Source organism: Hoplias malabaricus, unplaced genomic scaffold (genome assembly GCF_029633855.1).
Source record: "Hoplias malabaricus isolate fHopMal1 unplaced genomic scaffold, fHopMal1.hap1 H_1, whole genome shotgun sequence".
NCBI lineage: Eukaryota > Metazoa > Chordata > Actinopteri > Characiformes > Erythrinidae > Hoplias > Hoplias malabaricus.
The window spans coordinates 10,001-30,771 of NW_027101324.1; the positions used below are offsets into that span (position 1 = coordinate 10,001).

The 20,771-nt window shown below is 42.2% G+C and overlaps 1 long non-coding RNA gene across 1 annotated transcript in view; it reads right to left on the reverse strand.

Annotated features, from left to right (window-relative positions):
* The window catches only part of LOC136685967 (uncharacterized), a 6,330-nt gene extending 1,108 nt beyond the window's left edge, over window positions 1-5,222 (reverse strand). The window contains exons 1-2 of the long non-coding RNA XR_010800234.1: window positions 5,102-5,222; window positions 2,274-2,386 (exon numbers count right to left, since the gene is read on the reverse strand). This is a non-coding gene — a long non-coding RNA (uncharacterized lncRNA). The remainder of the gene's footprint in view (window positions 1-2,273; window positions 2,387-5,101) is intronic.
* Between the last annotated feature and the right edge of the window lie 15,549 nt (window positions 5,223-20,771).

A 20,771-nucleotide genomic window follows, 5' to 3' on the forward strand; every position in this document is an offset into this window, starting at 1 on the left:
CATACAGGAGATGTAAAATATCCTATGCCAATCCATTAGAATTTCACACAGGGCCCGCCCCACTCTCTTCTTACTGGCAGCCACATAATTTCTATTGTTCCAATCCTAGAGTTACACCCTAATGTCGCTTTTCCACCGCACGGGTCCGGCTCTAATCGACTCAACTCTACGCGGCTCGGCATGCTTAAAGCTGGGTGCTTTTCCACTGGCAGGGCTCCCCCGTGAAATGGACCCGGTGAGGTTGCAAAACCCCGTCTCTAACAGGAATCACTGGCTTTTCAAAATCCACAACACCGGCAGCAGAAAAGTTAGGCGCTGTTAACTCATCATGTATTTGCATGACTGGAACCCCAAGGAAGCTGGGACTGAAAACCTACCTAGTTCCAGTAACCAGGTACCAGATTTGACCAGTGCAAATCAAAAGAGCCTTGCCGAGTCGAGTAGAGTTGTGTAGGTTCTCACAGTGGAAAAGCGCCATAAGTGTGCTGTGGCCGTTTATGATCTGATTAGCAACCAGCTAACATCTACGATTAATCATCGATCCCATCACGAGTACCCAAAACACCCACAGCATCACTAGCTCTTCACAGTGGTCATCAGGTAGGCACCTCTCCCTCATCAATGTTTTGCATAATTAAGCCCACAAAACCTCCACACTTGCCTCCCTGGTGACTAAGGCTGAACCTAGCCCCACTGGCACTGTTAATGCATGCTCAGTGCCACCAGTTCCAAGTGATCTTTATGTGCTACATCACCAACCACCACAACAGCATCTGTACAGTCTATGTTCTCCTTATCCACAACCACTGACTAGAACTTTAAGGTGTTTCTGATAACTCCTTCACAACTGCTCTTAATAATAACGTGGCAGACTTGGCTAAAAATCCCCTAACACCCATCTTGAACGGTCTAAAATGTGACTGCCACCTATGTTCCCTCACCTCAGCCGCCAGGTCTCCTCCTCATTGCACTTTGCCAATCACATCCCTTAGCTCTGATGAGCTCCTGGCTACCTGCACAGCCACTTTTGGATTTCACTTCCTTCCTGCTGTTTTGACTGGCATTGCTACTTTTACCACTGCATCTTTCGATCCTGACAGAATGATCTCACGACTCACCTTTGCACATTTTAAAATCCTCAACTAAACTTGAGTGGTAACTCTAGTACCCATCTCCCATACCATGCCACACTACTTAAACACTGTGACACTAGCCACTTCATTATAGCATATACCATATCGGTAGATGGGGTGAAGCACGAAATTGGAAATTACTGGTGTACGTAGGTAAAAAACTGCAGGTCCAAGAGTGTATTGCGTTAACTACACTGAGGCCAGACATGGTGCTGTGCTCTGAAAGTAAACGGATAGTTTATTTCATAGAGTTAACAGTTCCGTTTGAGAATGCAGTTGATGAAGCATTTGAAAGGAAGAAGCTGAAGTATGCAGACTTGATGGCTGAGGTGAGGTAACGCGGGTGGCAGGCATATGCAAGACCGGTGGAGGTAGGTGTTAGGGGATTTGTAGGCAAGTCTGCCACATCCCTGCTTGTGCAGTTCGGTATTAGGGGCCGGAAAATATGGGTAGCTGTGAAGGAGTTATCAGAAACAGCTGAAAGGTCTAGTCAGTGGTTGTGGAACACAGACTAGTTGGGGAAATGCACTGTAGAGGTGCTGTTGTGATAGTTGGTAATGTAGCACATAAAGATCACATGGAATTTGTGGCATTGAGCATGCATTAACGGTGCCAGTGGGGCTAGGTACAGCCTTAGTCACCAGGGAGGCCAGTGTGGATTTACGTTTGTTGATGGTTAAGGGTATGGAATGACTGTAAAGCTGGCTTGGAGGGGGGGGGGGGTGTTTGGGACGCCAGACTTCACTGTTGAGCCTTCTGGAGGTGTTGTGGGTTTAATTCCGTGAAATACTGATGAGAGGAGGTGCCTACCTGATGACCCCTGTGAAGAGCTAGTGATGCAGTGGGTGGTTTGGCACTATGTGAAGCTCTAATGGATTGTCATAGGATATTTTAAATCTTATCATGTGTATGATTATTATATATGGCCATACAGTCAACATGTGAAACAACATTTACTCTGTCATAACACATATTATAACTGGTCTGTAATATTACGATGGCTATATTAAACCAAATATGATTAAATACTCTGATGTAGTATTTAATAATTCTGCAACATTCATGGAAGTCTGACAACCATGTAAAGAAACAAAAAGATATTTGTTTAAAACATACACTGTTTATCTTCTGAGAACTCACTTGTTATCCTTTGATCACTGTCACAGTCATCACTGGACGGGCAATATTCAGAAGCACTTATCTTCTGATGAGTCCTGACTGCTTGCAAACCATTCTTCAGGAGCATTCAAGTCCTACAACATAAAATATTTTAGTAAATCAAGTAAGACAAGCTGCATTTAAGCATGGCTAACACAAACTTTTATTTCTTTTATTGACATGTTAATATTGCACTTTAACAGCATAATTTCTGAAAATTGATTCTGCTAAGCAACTCTATTGTGGTTATTAGTTTCGGCCCCTAGTATGACTAGTATTATTCTTTGGTGTATCACTAGTGCTACATATTTCGAAGGCTTTGTATAAGACCTGTGTGCATAAATCTGTTGCTTGAATGTCCTACAACAAATGTTTAGCAACCACTCTTTTAGCTGGCTGACTAAACTGACCAGCAAAAAGCAGATGTGTGCCTTGTCCAGTTAACGATTAGCTTTTCCAAAAACTGAATGTCAAAGATCAGCTTAGACTACTTTAGCTACACTTTTAAGTAGAGCAAGAGTGGAAAAGGAAGAAAATAAATTCCTCACAATTCTAATAAGAAAATAAATGAGCTCTTCCTTTACTTTACATAGGACACCAACAAAGTATTGAAAAAGGTCTGCATACATTACTTATAAACTTGATTTGCCAAGTACAAAATTACAAATGACGTCAACACTGCAGTTGAAAAACGTGGTATGCATGGCTTTGGCTACGTTCACACAGCAGGTAAAAGTGGCCCAAATCCGATCTGTTTCGTCATGTGTGATACAGATGTGTCGTTTTTGTGGCTGTGTGAACTGAATCTGACTATTTAAAATCAGCTTTGGGCCACTTTCATATGTGGTACCGAGATCCAATTCATATTGGATCTGTGGCAATGTGACTCTGTCTGAACGGCCAGATCGGAATTCATGTGAAATTACGTCACACGAGAATGATCTCGGACTACGGTCCAAAGCACTTTCGTCTTAATTTGAGGTGTTTAGGACATGGACACGGACTGGTCAAAGCATTTTCATTTTGTAAAATATATTGGCAAATGAAAAATGTCTGAAACTCCTTAATCTAGGCCCCTGTCTCTTATTAATGATAATTTAAAACACATGTAAATTATAATTTTATAAAACAAACAAGAGAATAGCTTCTTTTAGTCATTCTATATCAGTTTTACATTGTTCATGTCGTTATGAAGCTCTATAAATAAGGATCATGGACATATTAAACTCATATCGGCTTTGTATGTAACAGACTGACATTTCCTTTTGGTCAGCGCCTGAAGCCTCGTACTTTGTGGTGCGGGTCAGTTCAGCAGTGTGATCTGTTCAGACTGACGTTAGATATGGGTCACATTATACAGACTGTGTGAACAGCAGAACAAAAATAATCAGATCTGGACTTTTACCTGCTGTGTGAACGTAGCCAAAAAGACAAGAAAAATGGTTACTAAATGTTATGTATTTGACCTGCTCCGTGTATATCTCCACTCATATTCCTTAGTGCCCACCTCAGAGAAATAAACAGACTCCCTGTCAGAATCTGTCTCTCCGTCACGTGCACCAGGCAGCAGTGTGGACACGGCTTACGCTTGAGATTTGTGTGATTTCTCTTTATAAATAAAAATACTGAATTTTCCTCCAAAGAAAATAATACAACTTTGCATCAAAAACAACACTCAATAATGATTCTGTCACAACCACTAAAGGCATCTCTTTTCTGACTCCAAATCCTTTAAAAAGAAGTCATTAAACATTACATCAAATATGTTCATGTTCTCTGTAAATAGCTGTGAAAATGTACAATACAAAATGCTGTGTTCAAAATAAAATAATACTGATTTTTTTCTGTCAAAAAGGACAGAGTATATGCTTTAGGTTCAGTGGGTAAATGTCTTTGGATTAAATCCTTAATGAACACTTCCACCACCACAGAAATAGAGCAATGATAAACTTGCAAAAATAAGTTCTTTGTATTCTGAACACTGCTAAACCACACCAGCAAAAACCTACATGCAGCAGGCTTCCCGAGCGAGCACAGAACTCACCAAGGGGCTTGAGGATTTAATCTGAAGACTTCTGACCAGATAAACCACTGACCCCTGACCCTAAAACACACGTCCTTTCCTTTTACCAGATTCTTGCTTTGTTACTGGTTTGTTACTGGTCTGTTACTGCTCAGGTTGTCACCATTATAATGTGTAAATAACCCAGCTCTGAGAGCAGTGATCTGTATAAGTCTTAAAAAGGTCTGAAAATGTCTAACAATGATGAGAGATGTCAATGTGTTTAAGACAGAATCAAGGCTGAGTGTGTCATGTTTAAAACACGCTCTGATTATACAGCTTTAATCTATTAAATAGACTACAGTCAGTGACTGATGCGATGTGGCAGTTTTCTGAGGACGAACACTGAAGATACTGTGTTATTTATAAAGATAAATCACATTAATCCTAAGTGTAACCTGTTGGGCCCAGACTGCTCCCGGAAGCGCGTGCACGCGAAGTATTTTCGGCTCGTTAGCATACACGAGCTATTTTGCTAATACCGCCTTTACAGTGTTAACGGTGCTGTTGACCCTACTTACAAACTGCTAAAATCTTATTACAACACTGTAAACCCCGACTGCAGCGGCTTCGTTGTTTTAAAACCTTGAACTTTAATGCCACGGACGTTTTGGAGCAGTGCAGCTAGTCACATTTAGCTCGTGCTAACTTCTGCTGCCGAGGCAAATACACGACATTATTTCAGAATGTAAATCACTAACTTGGTACTAACACGAGCCACGGAACGACACGTTAAAATAAACAATACCTCCACGTCCGCGTCCGCGTCTGTCCGTGTTAGTGAAGAGTGTCTCTGAGCAGCTCCTGCCTCGCGCCTGACTCCGGCTCCAAACCTAACGCTCGCGCCCTTGCGCACTTTCACTAATCACTTACTGCTCCGTTTGAATCCGTTACTACGACATTAAAACGAGCTAAAAACAACAACAAAACGATTTTCTGTCCTCACTGAATGAATATGGAGCAATAAAACGTGTTATTTTTATCCAAATGTCGTGTGTAAGTGTGAAATATCGTGACATAAGTTAATAAATTAATCACTTACCCACAATAGCTTTTTCTTGCTCTTCTTTGTTCATTTTGTTGATATATTCATAGTGTTTTCTTTCAAACTGTCGGTGACGTTGCTTTAGGAACTGCAGCCGCCTTTGTATGTGACTTATTATAAAAACTTAGTGAACAACCACATGCACTGTACTTTGACCATAGACCCACTTCTAGAATTAGATAAAAATATATGAAATGATGGGTAAATCTATAGTTCAATCTATAGTTTGATCAGAGAAGTATGGGTCCCCTTTGTGAGTCTTGGTTCCTCCCAAGGTTTCTTCCTCCAGCCTCGAGGGAGTTTTTCCTTGCCACAGTCGCCTTCGGTTTGCTTGCATTTGGGCTTTGATCTAAATGTTCTGTTTTGAAACTGTGAAGCTGCTTTGTGACAACGTCAGTTGTAAAAGGCGCTATACCAATAAATTTGATTTGATGATTTGATGGGTAAACACACTGCAGGGCAAGTTTTTCAGTAGGCCCCAAGTTGTACAGTACCATACAAAATATAAAACAAGCAGAGTTCATTGTTCATTCACTGCATTTGTGCTGTGGAATAATAATAAAACATTAAACCTGAAATAAAGCAGTACACACTGCAATTCTAGAGCTAGAGTGAGCATAACCCTGATATTCCACCCAAAAACAGTAATGAGCATCTTGAATCTGAGCATTGCTCAAATGCTGCTGTGCTAAAGTGGATCAAAACCATAAGACATTCGCTTTGGATCTTTACCATAGGAGCACTGCTGTGTTAAAATGGACTTAGGAGCAGTGTTGTGTTAAAATGGACACAGGAGCAGTGTTGTGTTAAAATGGACAGAGGAGCAGTGTTGTGTTAAAATGGACACAGGAGCAGTGTTGTGTTAAAATGGACACAGGAGCAGTGCAGTGTTAAAATGGACACAGGAGCAGTGCAGTGTTAAAATGGACACAGGAGCAGTGCAGTGTTAAAATGGACACAGGAGCAGTGCTGTGTTAAAATGGACACAGGAGCAGTGCTGTGTTAAAGTGGACACAGGAGCAGTGCTGTGTTAAAATGGACACAGGAGCAGTGCTGTGTTAAAATGGACACAGGAGCAGTGCAGTGTTAAAATGGACACAGGAGCAGTGCTGTGTTAAAGTGGACACAGGAGCAGTGCTGTGTTAAAGTGGACACAGGAGCAGTGCTGTGTTAAAGTGGACACAGGAGCAGTGTTGTGTTAAAGTGGACACAGGAGCAGTGTTGTGTTAAAATGGACACAGGAGCAGTGCTGTGTTAAAGTGGACACAGGAGCAGTGCTGTGTTAAAGTGGACACAGGAGCAGTGCTGTGTTAAAGTGGACACAGGAGCAGTGCTGTGTTAAAATGGACACAGGAGCAGTGCTGTGTTAAAGTGGACACAGGAGCAGTGCTGTGTTAAAATGGACACAGGAGCAGTGCAGTGTTAAAATGGACACAGGAGCAGTGCTGTGTTAAAGTGGACACAGGAGCAGTGCTGTGTTAAAGTGGACACAGGAGCAGTGCTGTGTTAAAGTGGACACAGGAGCAGTGTTGTGTTAAAATGGACACAGGAGCAGTGCTGTGTTAAAGTGGACACAGGAGCAGTGCTGTGTTAAAGTGGACACAGGAGCAGTGCTGTGTTAAAGTGGACACAGGAGCAGTGTTGTGTTAAAATGGACACAGGAGCAGTGCTGTGTTAAAATGGACACAGGAGCAGTGCTGTGTTAAAGTGGACACAGGAGCAGTGCTGTGTTAAAGTGGACACAGGAGCAGTGCTGTGTTAAAGTGGACACAGGAGCAGTGCTGTGTTAAAGTGGACACAGGAGCAGTGCTGTGTTAAAATGGACATAGGAACACTGCTGTAACTCAGGTCAAGGTTCAGGTCACTACAGTCTTAAGGTAAGTCACTGTAACACTACAACATAGTATTAACACGAGGCATATTGTTTCTGGAATGGATTTTATTATCTTCAGATGTCTGTGTTAAGGTGGACTTGCAGTTAGCTTTTAGCTTTAAACATAATATAGGAAAGTGACTGCATATGAGGAGTTAATGGTAGCTAAATTAGCACTAACATCATTGCATTCCCTGTCGTATTGATGTTTCTAGTTTATTTACATTGTTGCTTTCTTTTCATTGTGCTTAAATATGTTATGAGATAGCATGGTGTTAAGCTAGCTGGTAAAATATATATATATATATATATATATATATATATATATATATATATATATATATATATATATATAATTTAAAATAATTCGTGTGGTTTTACTGATTTTTTGGGATTCAGTATAGTACTGAGATCTTGAAAAATGCGGAACAAAGTAGAAAATAAATGTATTTATTTATTTTTCATGTATTTATGTGTTTGTTTGTTTGATTAAAACAAATAATGTTAGTGTTGGACATTGCTTTGTGTCCCTCCGTTTTTTAAATAACATATAAATGGCCACTGTCAGTAAACTATATCATGTAAGTGCACGGGCGCCGTGTTCGAATTGAATTCAGGAGGGAAGTGAACGATTTTGTACACTACCTCTAAGTAGTGCACTTTTAAACGGGTACGGCACATCGTCGTACTCTTAAACAGCACTGAACATAACTAAGGCTTCTGACGTAACGAGAGGCGGGGCTGTATTTTGGCGCGACTGTACTGTAGTTTAGCGGGGCTCTGTAACTCCGCCTTCCGACAGTTAAAATCTACCCAGCAACCGATGGTCCTCACAACTGCTTGATCTAATTGGCGAGTTTATTCAGTTCTAAAGTGAGATTAGTGACAGTGGGGACACCTAGTGTCGGGTTGTAGTGTTAGTTTTCCTTTAAACCTCCGGGAAAGGGTGGTCCTCACAAGGCTGTCCGATATCATGGTCCTCACATTGGTACCAAAACGTGTATGTGTGTGTGTGGGTGTGTGTGTGTGTGTGTGTGAGTGACTGGGTGAGTGTGTGTGTGTGTGTGTGTGTGTGTGTGTTTGTGTGTGTGTGTGTGTGTGTGTGTGAGAGAGTGACTGGGTGAGTGTGTGATGTTTGCCCAGAATGAGCTCCTGCCTGTGCCCCATGACTCTGGGTAGGATCTGGACATAATTGGAATGAATCAGCCACAGAAAATGAATGAATGAACACACAGCTCTGTTCATCAATAAAAGCTGTCTCCACTGAATGAAAGAATGAATGAATGGATGGATGGATGGATGGATGGATGGATGAATGGATGGGTGGATGGATGGATGAATGGATGAACGAATGAATGAATGACATCCTATGATTTTTCAAATTCCTATCAGGCCTTTTCCAATGTTTCAAGGCGTGACATGTACATTGGATTCGTTCATTTCTCCTGAAACCGTGATCGCCGAATACACCAGGGCACGCCCTCCCCTTTATCTGAGTGTATCACAAATGGGAGCGAGAGCAGGTGGGAGCCTTCCGCAGCGAGTCTCGCGACCTGTGTGTCTGCGCACACAACCCGATCAGTTCTGGAGCTTTGAAATATTCCTAAAACCTGATCTTAATTGTCCAGACTCAGCGAGTCATGCCATCAGACGTCTCGTGGGTGCAGCAACTGCGATGTCAAACTCCATTTGCCTCAAATCACTCTGTGTGTTCTGTTCAGTGAGGAGAACCTTGAAAATACTTCAGAGTGAGGCCTGGGGGAAAAGACCTCGCAAGGAGCGTCTGACTTTAAAACTGCATTATGGGATGTAAATCCACCAGAGCACTCAGTCTGTAAGAATGTGTGTGATCCGCCCTGTTTTATTGCCAGGCTGTGTTTCGTAGATTGAGGCTCTGAGATGTAGCCAGTGCAGAAGGGCTTTACCTGACACATTCCCTCCGTGGGATTTTATTAAAACTGCATGGGAGCGGGTCGGGGAGGGTCCGAGAGGTTTCAGTTCAGTTACGGCCATTCCTCTCGTTGCCCTCAATTATTAATATTTATGGCAGGATAGCATGTTACCAACAACATCGGCCCGCCCTGAATGGCACGCAGACCGGAGCGGATGAAACGAGGCCTCTATACGCTGCTCAGGTTCATGAGCTCGTGATTTATCCCTTCGCCAATGAACCCGTGCACTTTTATTCTGCCTTTCGGTCCTGACATTTCAGCCTTTAGATTTTTCTCTGTCACCGTTTTTCTCAAAGTCTTTCCTGAGGTTCGCTGCCAAACTCCCCCCTCATTAAAAAAGAAGCAGCTCTGGAGAAATAGAAACTCATTTCCTCATGCAAATGTGCTTCCTGGCCTTTAAAAACATAAACTTCCCAGGGCTTCCCAGACAATGGAAAATCTGATGAATTAGATGTGTTTTTGTGTGTGTTTGTGTGTCTGTGTGTGTGTTTGTGTCTGTGTGTGTGTTTTTGTCTGTGTGTGTCTGTGTGTGTGTGTTTGTGTCTTTGTGTGTTTGTCTGTGTGTTTGTGTCTGTGTGTGTGTTTGTGTCTGTGTGTGTGTTTGTGTCTGTGTATGTGTTTGTGTGTCTGTGTGTTTGTGTGTGTGTTTGTGTCTTTGTGTGTGTGTGTTTGTGTGTGTGTTTGGTTGTGTCTGTCTGTGTGTGTCTGTGTGTGTTTGTGTCTGTGTGTGTGTGTTTGTGTGTGTGTGTTTGTGTGTGTGTTTGTGTCTGTGTATGTGTTTGTGTGTTTGTGTCTGTGTGTGTTTGTGTGTGTGTGTTTGTGTGTGTGTTTTTCTGTGTTTGTGTGTGAGTGTTTGTGTGTGAGTTTGTGTGTGTGTGTATGTGTTTCTGTGTTTGTGTGTGTGTGTGTGTTTGTGTCTGTGTGTGTGTGTTTGTGTCTGTGTGTTTGTGTGTGTCTGTGTGTGTGTGTTTTTGTGTCTGTGTGTGTGTTTGTGTCTGTGTGTTTGTGTGTGTGTGAGTGTGTGTGTTTGTTTTTGTGTCTGTGTGAGTGTGTGTTTGTGTCTGTGTGTGTGTGTGTGTGTCTGTGTGTGTGTGTTTGTATCTGTGTGTGTGTGTTTGTGTCTGTGTGTGTGTTTGTGTCTCTGTGTGTGTTTGTGTCTGTGTGTGTTTGTGTGTGTGTTTGTGTCTGTGTGTGTGTGTTTGTGTCTGTGTGTGTGTGTTTTTGTGTCTCTGTGTGTGTGTGTTTGTGTGTGTGTAATTGTGTCTGTGTGTGTGTTTGTGTCTGTGTGTGTGTGTGTGTGTGTTTGTGTCTGTGTGTGTTTGTGTCTGTGTGTGTGTGTTTGTGTCTGTGTGTGTGTGTGTTTGTGTGTTTCTGTGTTTGTGTGTGTGTATGTGTGTGTTTGTGTCTGTGTGTGTGTGTGTTGTTGTGTCTTTGTGTGTGTGTTTGTGTCTTTGTGTGGTTGTGTCTGTGTCTGTGTGTTTGTGTCTGTGTGTGTGTGTGTGTGTGTTTGTGTCTGTGTTTGTGTGTGTGTGTTTGTGTCTGTGTGTGTCTGAGTCTGTGTGTGTTTGTGTGTGTGTGTGTGTGTGTTTCTGTGTTTGTGTGTGTATTTGTGTGTGTGTGTTTGTGTCTGTGTGTGTGTGTGTGTTTTTGTGTCTATGTGTGTGTGTGTGTTTCTGTGTGTGTGTGTTTGTGTGTGTGTTTGTGTGTCTGTGTGTTTGTGTGTGTGTTTGTGTCTGTGTGTGTGAGTGTGTTTGTGTCTGTGTGTGTGTTTGTGTCTTTGTGTCTGTGTGTGTGTGTTTCTGTGTTTGTGTGTGTGTTTGTGTCTGTGTGTGTGTTTTTGTGTGTGTGTGTGTGTGCTTGTGTCTGTGTTTGTGTCTGTGTGTGTGTTTGTGTCTGTGTGTGTGTGTCTGTGTGTGTTTGTGTCTGTGTGTGTGTGTGTTTGTGTTGTGTGTGTGTGTTTGTGTCTGTGTGTGTGTTTGTGTCTGTGTGTGTGTGTTTGTGTGTTTCTGTGTTTGTGTGTGTGTATGTGTGTGTTTGTGTCTTTGCGTGTGTGTGTTGTTGTGTCTTTGTGTGTGTGTTTGTGTGTGTGTTGTTGTGTCTTTGTGTGTGTGTTTGTGTGTCTGTGTTTGTGCCTGTGTGTGTGTGTTTGTGTCTGTGTGTGTTTGTGTATGTGTGTGTGTCTGTGTGTGTGTGTTTGTGTGTGTGTGTGTTTTTCTGTGTTTGTGTGTGAGTGTTTGTGTGTGAGTTTTTGTGTGTGGTTGTGTCTGTGTGTGTGAGTTTCTGTGTCTTTGTGTGTGTGAGCTTGTGTGTGTGTGTGTGTGTTTCTGTCTTTGTGTGTTTGTGTTTGTGTGTGAGTTTGTGTGTGTGTGTGTGTATATGTGTGTTTGTGTGTCTGTGTGTGTGTGTGTTTGTGTGTGTGTGTTTGTGTGTGAGTTTGTGTGTGTGTGTGTGTATATGTGTGTTTGTGTGTGTGTGTGTATGTGTGTTTGTGTGTGTGTGTTTCTGTGTTTGTGTGTGTATTTGTGTGTGTTTGTTTGTGTCTGTGTTTGTGTGTGTGTGTTTTTGTGTCTATGTGTGTGTGTGTTTGTGTGTCTGTGTGTTTGTGTGTGTGTTTGTGTCTGTGTGTGTGTGTGTTTCTGTGTTTGTGTGTGTGAGTTTGTGTGTGTGTATGTGTGTGTGTGTGTGTCTTTGTGTGTGTGTGTTTGTGTCTGTGTGTGTGTTTCTGTGTCTGTGTGTATGTGTGTGTGTTTGTGTCTGTGTGTGTGTTTTTGTGTGTGTGTGTGTGCTTGTGTCTGTGTTTGTGTCTGTGTGTGTGTTTGTGTCTGTGTGTGTGTCTTTGTGTCTGTGTGTGTTTCTGTGTTTCTGTGTGTGTGTGTTTGTGTGTCTGTGTGTGTGTTTGTGTCTGTGTGTGTGAGTGTGTGTGTTTGTCTGTGTCTGTGTGTGAGTGTGTGTGTTTGTGTCTGTGTGTGTGTGTGTGTTTGTGTCTGTGTGTTTGTGTGTGTGTGTGTTTGTGTGTGTTTGTGTCTGTGTGTCTGTGTCTATGTGTGTGTTTGTGTGTGTGAGTTTGTGTGTGTGTGTGTGTTTGTGTGTGTGTGTGTGTGTGTCTTTGTGTGTGTGTTTGTGTGTCTGTGTGTTTGTGTGTGTGTTTGTGTGTATGTTTGTGTCTTTGTTTGTGTGTCTGTCTGTTTGTGTGTGTGTGTGTTTTTGTCTGTGTGTGTGTGTTTGTGTCTGTGTGTTTGTCTTTGTGTCTGTGTGTTTGTGTCTGTGTGTGTGTCTTTGTGTCTGTGTGTGTGTGTTTGTGTCTGTGTGTGTGTTTGTGTCTGTATGTGTGTTTGTGTTTGTGTGTGTGTGTGTTTGTGTCTGTGTGTGTGCTTGTGTGTGTGTTTGTGTTGTGTTGTGTGTGTGTTTGTGTCTGTGTGTGTGTGTTTGTGTCTGTGTGTGTGTTTGTGTCTGTGTGTGTGTGTGTTTGTGTCTGTGTGTGTGTTTGTGTGTGTATGTCTGTGTGTGTGTGTGTGTTTCTGTGTGAGTTTGTGTGTGTGTGTCTTTGTGTGTGTGTGTGTGTGTGTTTGTGTGTGAGTGTTTGTGTGTGAGTTTGTGTGTGTGGTTGTGTCTGTGTGTGTGAGTTTCTGTGTCTGTGTGTGTGTGTGTTTGTGTGTGAGTGTTTGTGTGTGATTTTGTGTGTGTGGTTGTGTCTGTGTGTGTGAGTTTCTGTGTCTGTAAGTTTGTGTGTGTGTTTTTGTGTGTGAGTTTGTGTTTGTGTGTGTGTGTGTGTGTGTGTTTCTGTGTTTATGTTTGTGTGTGAGAGTTTGTGTTTGTGTGTGTGTGTGTGTGTTTCTGTGTTTGTGTATGTGTGTTTGTGTGTGTTTCTGTGTATGTGTGTGTGTTTGTGTCTTTGTGTCTGTGTGTGTGTGTGTTTGTGTCTGTGTGTGTGTGTTTCTGTGTTTGTGTGTGTGAGTTTGTGTGTGTGTATGTGTGTTTGTGTGTGTGTGTGTGTCTTTGTGTGTGTGTGTTTGTGTCTGTGTGTGTGTTTCTGTGTCTGTGTGTATGTGTGTGTGTTTGTGTCTGTGTGTGTGTTTTTGTGTGTGTGTGTGTGCTAATGTCTGTGTTTGTGTCTGTGTGTGTGTGTGTTTGTGTCTGTTTGTGTGTTTGTGTCTGTGTGTGTGTTTGTGTCTGTGTGTGTGTTTGTGTCTGTGTGTGTGTCTTTGTGTCTGTGTGTGTTTCTGTGTTTGTGTTTGTGTATGTATTTGTGTGTGTGTTTGTGTGTGTGTGTCTGTGTGTTCTTGTGTCTATGTGTGTGTGTGTGTTTGTGTGTGTGTTTGTGTGTGTGTTTGTGAGTGTGTGTTTGTCTGTGTCTGTGTGTGAGTGTGTGTGTTTGTGTCTGTGTGTTTGTGTCTGTGTGTGTGTGTGTTTGTGTCTGTGTGTGTTTGTGTGTTTGTGTCTGTGTGTGTGTGTGTTTGTGTCTGTGTGTTTGTGTCTTTGTGTCTGTGTGTGTGTGTTTGTGTCTGTGTTTGTGTGTGTCTGTGTGTGTGTGTCTGTGTGTGTGTGTCTGTGTGTGTGTGTCTGTGTGTGTGTTTGTGTGTGTGAGTTTGTATGTGAGTTTGTATGTGAGTTTGTGTGTGTGTGTGTGTGTGTTTGTGTGTGTCTTTGTGTGTGCGTTTGTGTGTGCGTTTGTGTGTCTGTGTGTTTGTGTGTATGTTTGTGTCTTTGTTTCTGTGTCTGTCTGTTTGTGTGTGTGTGTGTGTTTTTGTCTGTGTGTGTGTGTTTGTGTCTGTGTGTGTGTGTTTTTGTCTGTGTGTGTGTGTTTGTGTCTGTGTGTTTGTCTTTGTGTCTGTGTGTGTTTGTGTCTGTGTATGTGTTTGTGTCTGTGTGTGTGTTTGTGTCTGTGTGTGTGTCTTTGTGTCTGTGTGTGTGTGTTTGTGTCTGTGTGTGTGTGTGTGTGTGTGTGTGTGTTTGTGTCTGTGTGTGTGCTTGTGTCTGTGTGTGTGTGTGTTTGTGTCTGTGTGTGTGTGTTTGTGTCTGTGTGTGTGTGTTTGTGTCTGTGTGTCTGTGTGTTTGTGTGTGTGTTTGTTTGTGTATGTGTGTTTGTGTGTGTGTGTCTTTGTGTGTGTGTGTTTGTGTGTGAGTGTTTGTGTGTGAGTTTGTGTGTGTGGTTGTGTCTGTGTGTGTGAGTTTCTGTGTGTTTGTGTGTGTGTTTTTGTGTGTGAGTTTGTGTTTGTGTGTGTTTGTGTGTGTGTGTTTCTGTGTTTATGTTTGTGTGTTTGTGTGTGAGAGTTTGTGTGTGTGTGTGTGTGTTTGTGTGTGTCTTTGTGTGTGCGTTTGTGTGTGCGTTTGTGTGTCTGTGTGTTTGTGTGTATGTTTGTGTCTTTGTTTCTGTGTCTGTCTGTTTGTGTGTGTGTGTGTGTTTTTGTCTGTGTGTGTGTGTTTGTGTCTGTGTGTGTGTGTTTTTGTCTGTGTGTGTGTGTTTGTGTCTGTGTGTTTGTCTTTGTGTCTGTGTGTGTTTGTGTCTGTGTATGTGTTTGTGTCTGTGTGTGTGTTTGTGTCTGTGTGTGTGTCTTTGTGTCTGTGTGTGTGTGTTTGTGTCTGTGTGTGTGTGTGTGTGTGTGTGTGTGTTTGTGTCTGTGTGTGTGCTTGTGTCTGTGTGTGTGTGTGTTTGTGTCTGTGTGTGTGTGTTTGTGTCTGTGTGTGTGTGTTTGTGTCTGTGTGTCTGTGTGTTTGTGTGTGTGTTTGTTTGTGTATGTGTGTTTGTGTGTGTGTGTGTCTTTGTGTGTGTGTGTTTGTGTGTGAGTGTTTGTGTGTGAGTTTGTGTGTGTGGTTGTGTCTGTGTGTGTGAGTTTCTGTGTGTTTGTGTGTGTGTTTTTGTGTGTGAGTTTGTGTTTGTGTGTGTTTGTGTGTGTGTGTTTCTGTGTTTATGTTTGTGTGTTTGTGTGTGAGAGTTTGTGTTTGTGTGTGTGTGTTTCTGTGTGTATGTTTGTGTGTGAGTTTGTGTGTATGTGTGTGTGTTTCTGTGTTTGTGTGTGTGGGTGTTTTTGTGTGTGTTTGTCTCTGTGTATGTGTGTTTGTGTGTGAGTTTGTGTGTGTGTGTTTCTGTGTCTGTGTGTGAGTTTGTGTGTTTCTGTGTTTGTGTGTGTGGGTGTTTTTGTGTGTTTTTGTGTCTGTGTGTGTGAGTGTGTGTCTGTTTGTGTGTGTGTCATGTGTCATGGCGGCCGATAGCACCGGCACACTGCACTGAGAAACATCACACCCGTCGTAACTGCCGTCGAAAACGCAGCTAAAGAGTCTTGATGGCAGTTTTAAGATTAATTTTTGCAATGTGCTTGATAGCCGCACTAAAGCATGCCTTTAAAGCGGCTTTAAAAAGCGGCAGGATACAGACACGACAGCGGCCTGTCCATGAGCTAAGTTGTTTACACCTGAAACCTGGCGCATCCGAACATGCTCAAATAGACTTTACAAACTATGTGCGGACACTTTCTAACCAGGAATGGGAGTGTTTTCAGTCCCTGGAGAGAGAATTTAGGAGGACTTTAGACACTAAACAGCTCAACGGGGACCAGAAAGTTGTTTTTACTGGGAGTGAGCCCACACACTGGAATAGACTAATAACGTTTCTAAGCAGGCTTTTTGTTAAAAATGGAACGTTTTCGGCATGTCATAAGGACGGGAGACCCTTTGGAGTGCCTTTGATGAAATATACTGCTCGGATCTTGAGGAAATTACCGCTGTGTACGGCGTTTCCATGGAACCCTACAGCTGCAACGCTAAGTGACTGGGTGGAGAATCAGTTACGGTACGCGCGAGAAGTCATCCAACCGGCTTTTAAGAACGTAACGTAACTTAATAACAGCACATACCCAGAAACAGTGCCAGCGATGTGAATCATGTTTATACATATTACTGCACGAAATATCAGGACTGTGAACCCTTTGAGAACTATGGAAGTCCTCCATGGAAGGAACTGTTAGATCTAAATCTTCCAAGTGAGGAGCCTGATACTTCTCTATTTTCATTAGAAGAAATTGAAAGTGTGATTAAGGGCCTTCCAAAGAATAAAGCTAGTGGATCAGATGGTGTCACATATGAAATTATAAAAGCTAATAAACAGCGAATTTGTGGAATAGTGAAACAAATATTTAATGTTTGTCTGATTAATAAGAAAGTACCAGACTGTTGGAAGGGTGCTCTTATCCATAGGATCCCGAAAAAGGACAATGTGCCTGATGACCCGACTACATGGAGGGATGTCTCTCTGCTTCCTACTATTTATAAGATTTTTATTAAATGTATCCTCAACCGTATATTACCATGGCTGATGGAGACAGGATTGTTATCCCCAAATCAAAAAGCCTATATAAATCGACAGGGCATGAATGAGCATGTTTTCAGTTTGAAAACTGGAATTGATGATTTTAAGCATGAATCTGCAAAATTTTATGCTGTGTTTTTGGACTTTAGAGATGCTTTTGGCACACTACCCCATGACATAATGATAAGATCGCTGGAAGAGGTTAATGTACCAAGAGTATACGTGGACATAATTAGAGATGTATACAACAGCTCATTTCTGCAAGTGATCTGTGGAAATCAAATCACTGAGTCAATCAAACTCAACATAGGGATAAAGACTGGATGTCCTTGGAGCGCAGTTAATTTTATCATCGCCATAAATCATTGGATCAAGTGGCTTTGTCAATGTGCTCCTTTGGATGTAAGATCTCCAATCCCAGTCCAAGGTTTTGCAGATGATGTGCTGTTGGCATCGAGGGAGGAGAGTGTCATCAGAAACATGCTTCTGTGTACGGACAAGTTCCTGCAGTGGTCTCACTTAGAGATGAAGAGTTCAAAGTGTGCTGTGTTCTATGAAAGACGCAGCGGGGGGAATAGATGGTATAGAGCTAGAAGTGATAAACCACCTGCATTTACTATTGATGGAGAGATGATTAGAGTGTACGAAAGGCATGAAATTTATAGTTATTTAGGACATCAGTTTAATGTTGCTGGAGAATGGGAGAAGCAAATAACGGACATTGTAAAAAGCTTCACCTCCAGGTTGGACTTAATAAGTTCCTCACCTTTACCTGTGGTTATGAAACTGCAAGCTGTTCATGAAGTTGCACTGGCTAATATGCAGCATTTGTTTGCTAACATTCACATACCAAAATGTACTTTGGATGAGATGAATAATAAAACAGTGGATGTGGTGAGGAAGTGGATAGGTTTAAACTCTCATTCAACAAGATGTGTTTTGTTTCATAACAGAAGGGAAGGTGGACTAGGGGACCCAAATATTGAGTGGATCTATGTAGCAACTAGGATTTGTCATTTGCTGCGGATGTTGAATAATGATGATTTAGCAGTTCAACAGCTGGCTCGAGCTTCACTTATTTTAGATTTAACTAAGCGTAAGATCCCGACTGCAGCAGAAGGAGAAGATCATTTTCTGGGATTTAGGAAGAAGCTGAATGGGAAGCTGGATGTGAATGTAAATGGATTTGGAGTACGATCAGACTGGCCTGATTTAAATGATCTCTGTAACAGGGCTCATATACAGCTGAGTTGGAGGGATAGTAGAGGTCAGTTAGTAAAGGTTAGTGATGAACTGATACAAGATTCAAATGTCTGTGTGGAGGCAGAGATGGAAGACAATGGGATATTTAAGAAATTGAATATGGATCACTGTAGAACTGAGATTTTGAATGTCTTTCAGTCTCGGTTGCGACGGCTGGATGGAGCTGCGTTTACAAGGCAAATTAGCATGTTTGCCTTTTGTGGATCAGTCAGTGTCTCATGTTGTGTTGGGAAGCTCTGAACTTGATGAACAGTTCTTTAGCTTTGTAGTTAAAGCTCGCCTCCAAGTGTTACCAACAAAGTATAATCTGTCTCTTTGGTATCCGTTACAGCATAAACCTTATTGTTTACTGCATGATAATCAAGAGGCTGAATCTGTAGCACACATCATGAACGGTTGTCCAGCTCTTAAAGGACTTTATGTTCTTAGACATGACCGAATTGTACATTTATTAAGTAAGGAGTTTGTATCTGTGTCGTTCAAAAACGGTAATTCATGTGAATGAAAGGGTTAAGGTAGAGTGGTTTTTGTCTTTGAACCAGGAGAGGTCACAGGTCGTTTTTAGTAACTGTCCAAATTCTCCTGACATTGTTCTGATTAATGAAGGGAGGAGGAGTGTGATGATTGTGGAAGTTGGATGTTCTTACGATGGATATATGGAGTTGTGTTACACCTCTAAAGTCCTAAAGTATCAGCCACTGATGGAGATTCTTAATGAGAGTGGCTACTCCTGTAAAGTAGTTGCCTGGTGTTTGGAAGTTTAGGGCACGTTCACAGGCTGTGTGTGCGTGGCCTACGGATTGTAGGACTGGGAAAGAAGAAGGCCAAGCACATAGTGAAGTATTGTTCTGTTTCTGCAGTTATAGGGAGTCTGTTTATCTGGTGAAGACGCTGTCATCTGTCTCCATGAGAAATGCATACTGTGAATTTAATTATGAACTGTGCAATGACTCTGAACCATTATTTGGGTTTTATATGATATTGTATTTTATATGTTAAATCCAAATAAAGTATTAATTGTGTGTGTTTGTGTGTGTGTGTGTGTCTGTGTGTGTGTGTGTTTTTGTGTGTCTGTGTGTGTGTGTGTTTTTTTGTGTGTGTGTGTTTGGGTCTGTGTGTGTGTGTGTTTGGGTCTGTGTGTGTGTGTTTGTGTCTGTGTGTGTATTTGTACTGGGAATATATTAAATATAATCACCTTTCCGTCTTCATGCACACATTTGTTTTTATTGTGCTGTATTTACTGTCAATTGTTCATTGCACTTTTTGTCTATTGTCTTTTCACAGAAGTCCTTCATCTGTTACTGCCCTGGAGATTTGTCCTAACACTGATTCCTTGTACTGTATGACCCTGCATCAGTATAATGACAATGTAGAGTTGAAATAAATTGGATTGAAACCTCTCATCCATTTGGGGCACAAACTGGTGAAGACAGGTTTCAGGGTTAAGATTAGAGTGTGTAGAGTCACTGTGTGTGTTAGGGTTAGAATTAAGACCAGGGCTAAGGGAGGGAAAGGTCAGTGAGGTTAAGGTTGTAGTTAGTGTGAGGATAGTATTAGAGTTAGGGTGTTAGTGCTGGGAAAGTTCAGGCTTAGAGTTAATATTTCTCCCCGGTCCAAAGAAATAAACAATCATCTCCAAATAATAACTTTACAGGAGAAGGGGAAAAACCTTAACTTTCAGTGGAAGTCAGTGTAAAAAGTTTTTAATTCCAAATCATCTTGGAGCATTTCTATTGGTCGTTCGTCATGAAATTTTCCCACAGTGTGAAGGACACCTGCTGTGTTCAAATGATGTAGTAACTAAACATCCACAAACACGGAGATATATGGTTTTCTTTGGACAGCAACAATTTGGTATCTGATTTTGTGTGTGTGTGTGTGTGTGTACACAGTACTCACACAATCTCTCTTTATAAAAACATTAATAACACAACAGGAAGCTCTGGAGCAGCTGCACATGTGTCTAACTTCACCATTCCCCCGATGGAGATCTTCTAGAGAGTCCTAGAGTAAAAAGAAGCCGTGTTCCTTTACGAGTGGTTTTTGTAAATCAGCACTAATCTGTGAACACTTGCATCATCTGAGCTCAGTTATGTCCTGGAGGCTGAATGACATCAAATTCTCACAGCCATGTCCCAGAAGCTACTCTAAAGCCTTCACTGATGAGTAGCAGCTGATGCTGCAGTAAAAAGAGGAAACAAACTTCTAGTTAATACCCAGTTTCAGCTGGTGTCCACAAACTTTTGGTCATGTTAGTTATACAAATTCTTGCTTTCTGGGTCACTTTGCTGTGGGCACCAAGGCCTCTGAAGTTCTCACGTTTCTGTCTATAGTCTCACACTCCCTTCTCCTGTCGCCTCAGGCAGGTGTTTAAGGTCCATGATGTGTCTCAGGGCTGGAGATATCTGATCTGTCTGAGAGCTGCAGTGAAATACTGTCACAGGCAAATGGCACAAGGGCTCAAAGCAGGAACACACACTCACTCTGTCACTCACACACTCAACCTGTCACTCACACACTCACCCTGTCACATGCTTACTCAGTCACTCACACACTCACACCTGTGGACAGTGTTACACACTCACCCAGTCACTCACAAACTCACCCAGTCACTCACACGCTCACCCAGTCACTCACACGCTCACCCAGTCACTCACACACTCACACCCGTGGACAGTGTCACACACTCAACCAGTCACTCACACACTCACACTCACTCATACACTCACACGTGTGGACAATTTCACACACTCACCCAGTCACTCTCACACTCACTCAAACACTCACTTGTGGACTGTGTTACACACTCACCCAGTCACTCACACACTCACCCAGTCACTCACACACTCACACCTGTGGACAGTGTCACACACTCAACCAGTCACTCACACACTCACCCAGTCACTCACACACTCACCCAGTCACTCATACACTCACACGTGTGGACAATTTCACACACTCACCCAGTCACTCACACACTCA